The 8512-nt window shown below is 35.0% G+C and overlaps 2 non-coding genes across 2 annotated transcripts; one reads left to right on the top strand and one right to left on the bottom strand.

Moving 5' to 3' along the window:
* Positions 1 to 3932: 3932 nt before the first annotated feature.
* Positions 3933 to 4004, bottom strand: TRNAP-UGG. Its single transcript has one exon. It is a non-coding gene; the product is annotated as a tRNA-Pro (tRNA).
* Positions 4005 to 7709: 3705 nt separating this feature from the next.
* Positions 7710 to 7781, top strand: TRNAC-GCA. The gene has a single exon. It is a non-coding gene; the product is annotated as a tRNA-Cys (tRNA).
* Positions 7782 to 8512: the final 731 nt, after the last annotated feature.

The raw sequence follows: 8512 nt of genomic DNA on the forward strand, positions 1-8512 counted from the left end.
CATCAAGTAAAAGCAGGTGGTATGACGTCATGCAAAGAAGAAATTGTTTCAAGCGAAGAAAGTAGGAAAGACACGAACAGAGAAGACTTGAAGAGTTAAAAAACCGAGAAGTAATTTTCAAAAGTTCCTAGGAGGTTGGAAAAGACTCCTCAATACTGAGATCAGCTAGAAGCGCATCACGAGACCTAAAGTCAGCCTCATCCTACAACGTTGAGTTTATGAAGAGCCGGTTGATAGAGATATTGACAAATTACTTTTAGCTTATAACATTGCTTTATTTGAAACTATTTTTAACGTATTTCCTCGCTCACGTTTTCTAAAATATTTCTTCTAAACGTGATTCGAGCATACACTGCTATTGTTCATTCAGTCTAAATTTTGCATGGTTGACTTGTTCATCTGATTAAAACAAATGTCACATAATGATTGTCTCACTACTGCAAGAGTGCGATTGTGACACTTGAAATCTATTCAGTTGTGGGCAGCATCTTCTAACTAGTTACGTGAGTTTGGCATAGGGCATACGTGTAGCTTGAAAAAGAAATGGTTGGATGCGGACAGTGAATAAGGGTTGGGCCATGGAAGGTTTTTTTTTACCACATATGGACTTTGGGCTAGTGAGTCTTAAATTTGGGTTCATTTGAAAAATTTTGGTTCGTTTTTTAGTTCAAACGAACCCAAATTAAACCTACTAGTTCCTTCTTCCTTGCACGACTCACTCCTATTCTCTATTCTACCTCTTCTTGCTCTTTGAAACTTCTTTAAAGGCTATTGTTCACCGATTATTTGGGAGCATCTTCCTTAAATGGATTGTGACCACAGATGACCTATGTAGAAAATTTGTACCCTCTTTCCTAAAACCTTTAGCAGACAACATACCTAAAACAGGTGCGCTGACCAGACTGCGCTACACCTCGTCTCACCCCCCCGGAGCATATGGATCCACCCAATCGATGAACACTCAAACCAAACTCGCCCATCCTTTTTGACACAGGGACGCGAGAACCAATCCGAGTAATCTACAGTGGGGAGACCCCTTAAAGCAATAAGCAAGAATGGCTAGGTTGATAGCAGGGTTAAAGAAAAGGTGAGTATGAAAAGACGTATCGCGTAACTGTCCTTGTAAGCAGCTTCATTCTTTCTTGATCTATGATCCGACTTTATGAAAAAAATCATTCTTTCAGCTGAAAGTGTGACTGTTGGGTATGGATAAGCAGGACCTCTTGGTTCGGGGATAACCGGAGATGTTGGCTAAGAAAGCTAAGCAGGCAAGTATAGGACGGACAAAATGCACATACAAATTGATTGACATGATCCCTCTCCCTCTCTCTTTGGCTAGTTGGCTAGTTGCACGATAAGCGGGAAAGCATATCAGGTAGGGAAAGAAAGGCTGCTCGATCTCCTGTAAGGCCAACCCTCAACGGCGAGCTCACCAGGCAATGCTATAAGTCCGATAGAAGTCCAAGGTTTCGTCTACTACGAACCAGGAAGCTCTTGGAGGAGCTAACATGAAATGAGAAATACATTCGTTTACGACAACTAATAGATAGCAAACCTTTTGGTAGAAACTGAATGATCCCCTGGCTCGGGCAAGAAAAGGAAAAGGTTGTCGTACTCCTACTTTTTTCGTCGGACGATAGAAAAGTTTGAGCTAAAAGATTGAATCACACCTGGTACGAAAGGCGGTCTTAGCAGGTTTCTCCAAACGTATAAACAAAAAGAGGAAGCAATTGGTCCTAAAGAGGATACCGATACCCATACATTCTCGCATGGAAGAACCTAGCTGAACCGGATCAAGGGTCCTAACTTAGTCCGACTGACCTTCTTTGGCTTGCCCCCGCCCTTGTAACAAGGTCAACCCGTATGTGCTCTTTCCTTTCGTTTAGCGAGATAGCTTACCAGCTCTTTCGGCTCATAGCAGCAGTATGAAAAGCAGAATCCTCATCCTGAGTCGAGTTCGTATTTCCATATGAATCGACATCCGCCAAACCAAGAGCTACTATTTTTTCTTTAATGAAAGCGGATCTAACAGTTTTGATAAAACCAACCTCTTCTAAAGAAGAAGTCGCTCTGCCTTGATCACCGTGGACATATGCAGCTCCCACTTTACCTTTGCCTACTGTGAAAAGGAAAGTTCCCTTAGTAGGCCCTCCCAGCTCCCGAACGTCTTTCTATCAATCGAGAGAGGTATAGAATAGTACAACAAACCAACAAGACAAGAATGGACTCATAAGATGGGCGGTCAGGGAAACTGTTAAGGATATTTAGTAATAAATTATAGTTTACCATATATATTTTATTTGATATTTTATCATAAGACAAATATCTAATATTTGCCTTATTACCATAGGTATCTTTCCATTTATTGTTATTTCCATTTATTACTATTTCCATATCCTTGTCATTTATTTGATTATAAATAAGATAAATTTCACACCATTTAGGTGTGGTGGATTCAGCAAACATTCGCAGAAACGATTTCATTTGTGTTATCCGCCAAGGAAATGATCAAGAAATTCAGATCCTGAATAAAGTACTGTAGGCAAGCAAAGCTTTTGAAAATGAAAGCGTGTAGAACTCATATCCACTTTCTCTTCGATTCGTAAACTTCGGATCTTATCTTCCTTTCCTCTCTGGGTGATTGAGAGACAATTTAGGCCTAGCGTGCATTCGATTCGGTCAACAATAAGGTACAAAGCAGATTGATTAAATGGACTTGATGTTCCATTATCGTTAGGTCGAAGATCTCTACTAGGTTTAGTGCACTTTGGTAGTTGTGAATGTTGCCGTAATCGAATCGTTAGGTCGAAGATCTCTACTAGGTTTAGTGCACTTTGGTAGTTGTGAATGTTGCCGTAATCGAATGTCTTTCTCATTCGACTCTACTAGGTTTAGTGCACTTTGGTAGTTGTGAATGTTGCCGTAATCGAATGTCTTTCTCATTCGAAATTCTCTCTTACCAAGCACTTATACTCGCCAGGGTTAAGGAGACAGTCTGTGAGCTAATTGTGTTTCGAGATTGCGTATACACGAAAAGAGCTCGCTTTCGAATTTCTCCTCGGGCGTTTTGTGCCCGATTCTGGTTCAAGAAAGGGTCTAATCTCTTTCATTGGAGCACATTGATGCCGAAGGAGTCTTCAGAACCGGTGGAGGGGCTATGATGACTTCAAGCTATTCAAATAACATTACTGATACTACAAAGAAAGGGTATCTAAGTCATACTAGTGGAATAGCTTTTTCATAATAATTATCTCGATATATGATACAAAAAACCTGCTTTTACGTGTGATAGAAAAGGAGACTGCTGACTGTGATAGAAAAGGAGACTACCTTCTTGACCACGGATACGGCTTTGCACTTTAGCCCCTGAGAACTGACTGTGATAGAAAAAAAAGGAGACTACCTTCTTGACCACGGATATGGCTTTGCACTTTAGCCCCTGAGAACTGACTGTGATAGAAAAGGAGACTGCTGACTGTGATAGAAAAGGAGACTGCTGACTGTGATAGAAAAGGAGACTGCTGACTGTGATAGAAAAGGAGACTGCCTTCTTGACCACGGATATGGCTTTGCACTTTAGCCCGTGAGAATAACACGTTGATGCTCTTTTTGAAGTGGCTCGAGATAATCTTTATTCTTACAAGAATATGTTTAAAATTCACATAACACGTTGATGCTCTTTTTGAAGTGGCTCGAGATAATCTTTATTCTTACAAGAATATGTTTAAAATTCACATTTTAAATCATATTATCTTGCTTAATTCATTTTGATATAATATTGTTGGGGACATTTTGAGAATTGAACTTTGAGACCTCTCAACACCCAAAACAATAATCATACCACTTAGTTGCTAGTCTATATATGAAATTTATATAAGTTGCCCATTGATAACTATTTCTTTTTTTTTTTTTTGTTTTTTGTTTCCTTTTGGAGGGCATTCCGAGAATTGAACTCGAGACCTCTTGCACCCAAAGCAAGAATCATACCACTAAACCAAATGCCCTTATAATAGACCATATATTAAGTTGTTTCTATTATATATCATCATTATTTCATTTATTATTTTGTTAATGAAATCCATGAGCAATTATTATTATATCTTTTAGATCTAGACTGCTGTTAAATTATTTACATAGGGTTTACGATAATTACTGTAGAGAGAAGAACTTTTAGATCTAGACTGCTGTTAAATTATTTACATAGGGTTTACGATAATTACTGTAGAGAGAAGAAAATTTAGATCTAGACTGCTGTTAAATTATTTACATAGGGTTTACGATAATTACTGTAGAGAGAAGAAAAAAGAATACTAGACTGCTGTTAAATTATTTACATAGGGTTTACGATAATTACTGTAGAGAGAAGAAAAAAGAATAAAAGTAGTGTAAAAAGATAATTAATGTAGAGAGAAGAAAAAAGAATAGAAGTAGTGTAAGAAGAATAAAAGTTATGTTCTAAAAAATACTGTAGAGAGAAGAAAAAAAATAGAAGTAGTGTAAACATGTGATAGTTCCATTTGAGACATATGTCGTGGAGTACACAAGTATTAAAAGAGCATTTACTGTAGAAAGATAATTACTGTAGAGAGAAGAAAAACGAATAGAAGTAGTAGAGAGAAGAAAAATTACTGTAGAGAAGAAAAAAAAAATAGAAGTAGTGTAAAAAGAATAAAAGTTATGTTCTAAAAAAGATAATTAGAAGTAGTGTAAAAATTTGATAGTTCCATTTGAGACATATATCGTGGGGTACACAAGTATTAAAAGAGCATTTACGGTAGAAAGATAATTATTGTAGAGAGAAGAAAAAAGAATAGAAGTAGTAGAGAGAAGAAAAATTACTGTAGAGAAGAAAAAAAAAATAGAAGTAGTGTAAAAAGAATAAAAGTTATGTTCTAAAAAAGATAATTAGAAGTAGTGTAAAAATTTGATAGTTCCATTTGAGACATATGTCGTGGAGTACACAAGTATTAAAAGAGCATTTACTGTAGAAAGATAATTACTGTAGAGAGAAGAAAAACGAATAGAAGTAGTAGAGAGAAGAAAAATTACTGTAGAGAAGAAAAAAAAAATAGAAGTAGTGTAAAAAGAATAAAAGTTATGTTCTAAAAAAGATAATTAGAAGTAGTGTAAAAATTTGATAGTTCCATTTGAGACATATATCGTGGGGTACACAAGTATTAAAAGAGCATTTACGGTAGAAAGATAATTATTGTAGAGAGAAGAAAAAAGAATAGAAGTAGTAGAGAGAAAAAAAATTACTAGAGAAGAAAAAAGAATAGTAGTAGAGAGAAGAAAAAATAATAGAAGTATTGTAAAAAGATAATTACTGTAGAGAGAAGAAAAAAGAATAGAAATAGTGTAAAAAGAATAAAAGTTATGTTCTAAAAAAGATAATTACTAAGAAAAAAGAATAGAAGTAATGTACAAAGAGAGATAATTAATGTAGAGAAGAGAAGAAAAAAGAATAGAAGTAGTGTAAAAAGAATAAAAGTTATGTTCTAAAGAATAAGAATAACATAGGGGCATTCCAAGAATTGAACTTGGGACCTCTCGCACCCTAAGCAAGAATCATACCTTAGTTTCATTTATGACAAACTCATATGAAACATAATTGCATTAATAGTACTAAGAGTTGGAGTCTATAAACATTTCATGAACTTAAGTGCAACTCATGCTTCATTAAAGACGAGATAAACTTTAATTAAGTAACTAGAACTTTAAATTACTTCGTGTGGAGCTTCAATTACTCTATGTTAGCTACTATTTTTAGGATTTATTAATTGGACACGAGTTCTTGGATTTAGGGGATTGTTTTATGTAATTTTCAACTACAACTTATGTTTTCAAATTTTTAGGTCATAATTTAGGTAGTGGTTGTATATTATGGATGAACACTAGAATTTCTATCCCGTTCACCACAACTACACTATTTTTTGTTTGAAGGCTATAATTGTCATCTATGTTGTATGGCAATAAAATTTGTTTAGATGAAATTTTAGTTAAAGTTGCATATTTTACTTCTTGCGAGTAAAAAATTTGTTTCTTAGCATAATATGAATTTAGTTGCAGAGTTATTAGGAATAAGATGGAGAAAGAAATTTTCTTTAAAATAATAAACAGACAAGTACATCTTTGTTGTTGTCTAATTGTGATTTTGCAAAAAGCTTAACTAATAAGAAATATCAAGGTAAATCAAAAATATATCCTACACGTCATTCAAGATGACAATAAAATGGAGTTAAATTGAACGCAGTTTTAGTTTCATGTTAGTAGGTTCAAGATGAAGCATAATTTTATTAATGATATTAAAGAGCAATTCGTGTTTTATTGGAAGAGACAAACTTCATTTAAGGTACCAGGAGTTTAAACTACTTCCATTGTAATTTCAATCACTCCACAATGATTACAAATTTAGGGTTGGCTACTTGGACATCAATTATCAACTTTAGGTTATAATTTAGGTAGTAGCCATTATAATATTAATGAGCATAAGAGCTACAATTCTTCCATGGACCATATGTGTTATAGTTAAATGAATATATATATATTATGTGTGTCGAGGTTTGGGTAAAGCACAAAGTAGTAAGGAACACCATTGTCAACTCTAGAGCCACCCACAACTCATGATGGAGACCGATGCAAAATATTTTAACATCCTTTGGCATCAAGATACAGGAAAGATGAACGCCGTCAAATTGAAAGCCTCCAATAATACCATACAAATTTCAAAATAGTAAAAAAAAAAAAAAGTATTATTTCCATTGTACCGTGTGTACACAAATTTTAAAGAAAATTGAATTAAAAAAACTATTAAAATCTATTGGAGAGTCAGATTTAGTTTTATAAAAAGAAGGGAATAATCTTGTTTCAAACAAAAAAATAATTTTGCTAGATAGAAGTAAATTTTGTTGTGGTTTGATTTTAAAATTCTACCTATAAAAAAAGTTGAAAACACCTTGGGAGATTATCTATGGGCCAGTTTCTAACAAAGTCTCTCTTCTCAAACTCATACTAATCCAACCAATTATTTGCATGGACTCAAAAGTTCAATTACCTCTAAAAGAAGTTGAAAACACCTTGGGAGATTATCTATGGGCCAGTTTCTAACAAAGTCTCTCTTCTCAAACTCATACTAATCCAACCAATTATTTGCATGGACTCAAAAGTTCAATTACCTCTAAAAGAAGTTGAAAACACCTTGTGAGATACTACGACCTCTAGCTTTGCTAAAACCAGCGTTGTTGAAGCTTATCAAAATCGCTGCAAAAATAAAGTTTAACAAGTGGTTCTATGATGTAGTGGTTAGCACTTTCGACTTTGAATCTAACGACCTGTGTTTAATTCCCAATAGGTAATCCACCAATTTATACAAAGTTGGTCCATAGCCAATTTGGTAGGGTCACTTTTGGACCGATAATTTGTAGAAGGGGTCACTAAGGTTGAGATCATACAAAATGGGTCCATAGCTCAATGTTAGAGCATTTGATTGCAGATCAAGAGGTCACCAATTCGAACCTAGTTGGGCCCTTCTATCTTGGATAGAAATTTGTTACACTTTTTGGACCGACACTATGTCTAAGGGGTCACTAAGGTTAAAATCCTACAAAATGGATCCATGGCTTAGTGGTAGAGAATTTGACCAGTCACCCGTTTGAACCTTTTGGACTGACACTCTAGAAGGGGTCACTAAGGACGAAATCATGCAAAATGGGTCCATAGCTTAGTGGTAGAGCATTTGACTGCAGATCAAGAGGTCACTAGTTCGAATCTGGTTGGGCCCTTTTATTTTGGACAGGCACTTTGTTTGATTTACTACCGACCATCGATTTATTCCCGACCACCGATTGTCTAAAGGAAAAGAAATAAGAATAATTACCGATTCCAAACCTTATTCCAGAGTCCTCCAACGTTATTCGTTTCAACTACGAAAATTCTTTATAGTTTGAGATAATAATTGTATTCTTTAAGGCTTTAAGGCCGATATTCCAGAGTCCTCCAACGTTATTCGTTTCAACTACGAAAATTCTTTATAGTTTGAGATAATAATTGTATTCTTTAAGGCCGATATTCCAGAGTCCTCCAACGTTATTCGTTTCAACTACGAAAATTCTTTATAGTTTGAGATAATAATTGTATTCTTTAAGGCCGATTAGTTTGAGATAATAGTTGTATTCTTTAAGGCCGATTAGTTTGAGATAATAGTTGTATTCTTTAAGGCCGATTAGTTTGAGATAATAGTTGTATTCTTTAAGGCCGATTAGTTTGAGATAATAGATGAAGTGAAAGAGTAGTTATATCCAACCTTCTTACTTGTGTGCCTCTTACAAATACTCTCAACAAATGGATCGCTTGATCTATTCTACTCTACTTTACTTCCTCTTAATAACGGTGTGGTATTGACACAACTCATATTAATGATAATCATCACTTACATCAAAAACTAGAGTATAGTGGTTGACTATCGTCAAGGACCCATTCACCATTTCCATTCCTACCGACGGAAAAGTTTTAT

The sequence above is a fragment of the Cucurbita moschata genome, unplaced genomic scaffold (assembly GCF_002738365.1).
Source record: "Cucurbita moschata cultivar Rifu unplaced genomic scaffold, Cmos_1.0 Cmo_Scf00084, whole genome shotgun sequence".
Lineage (NCBI taxonomy): Eukaryota > Viridiplantae > Streptophyta > Magnoliopsida > Cucurbitales > Cucurbitaceae > Cucurbita > Cucurbita moschata.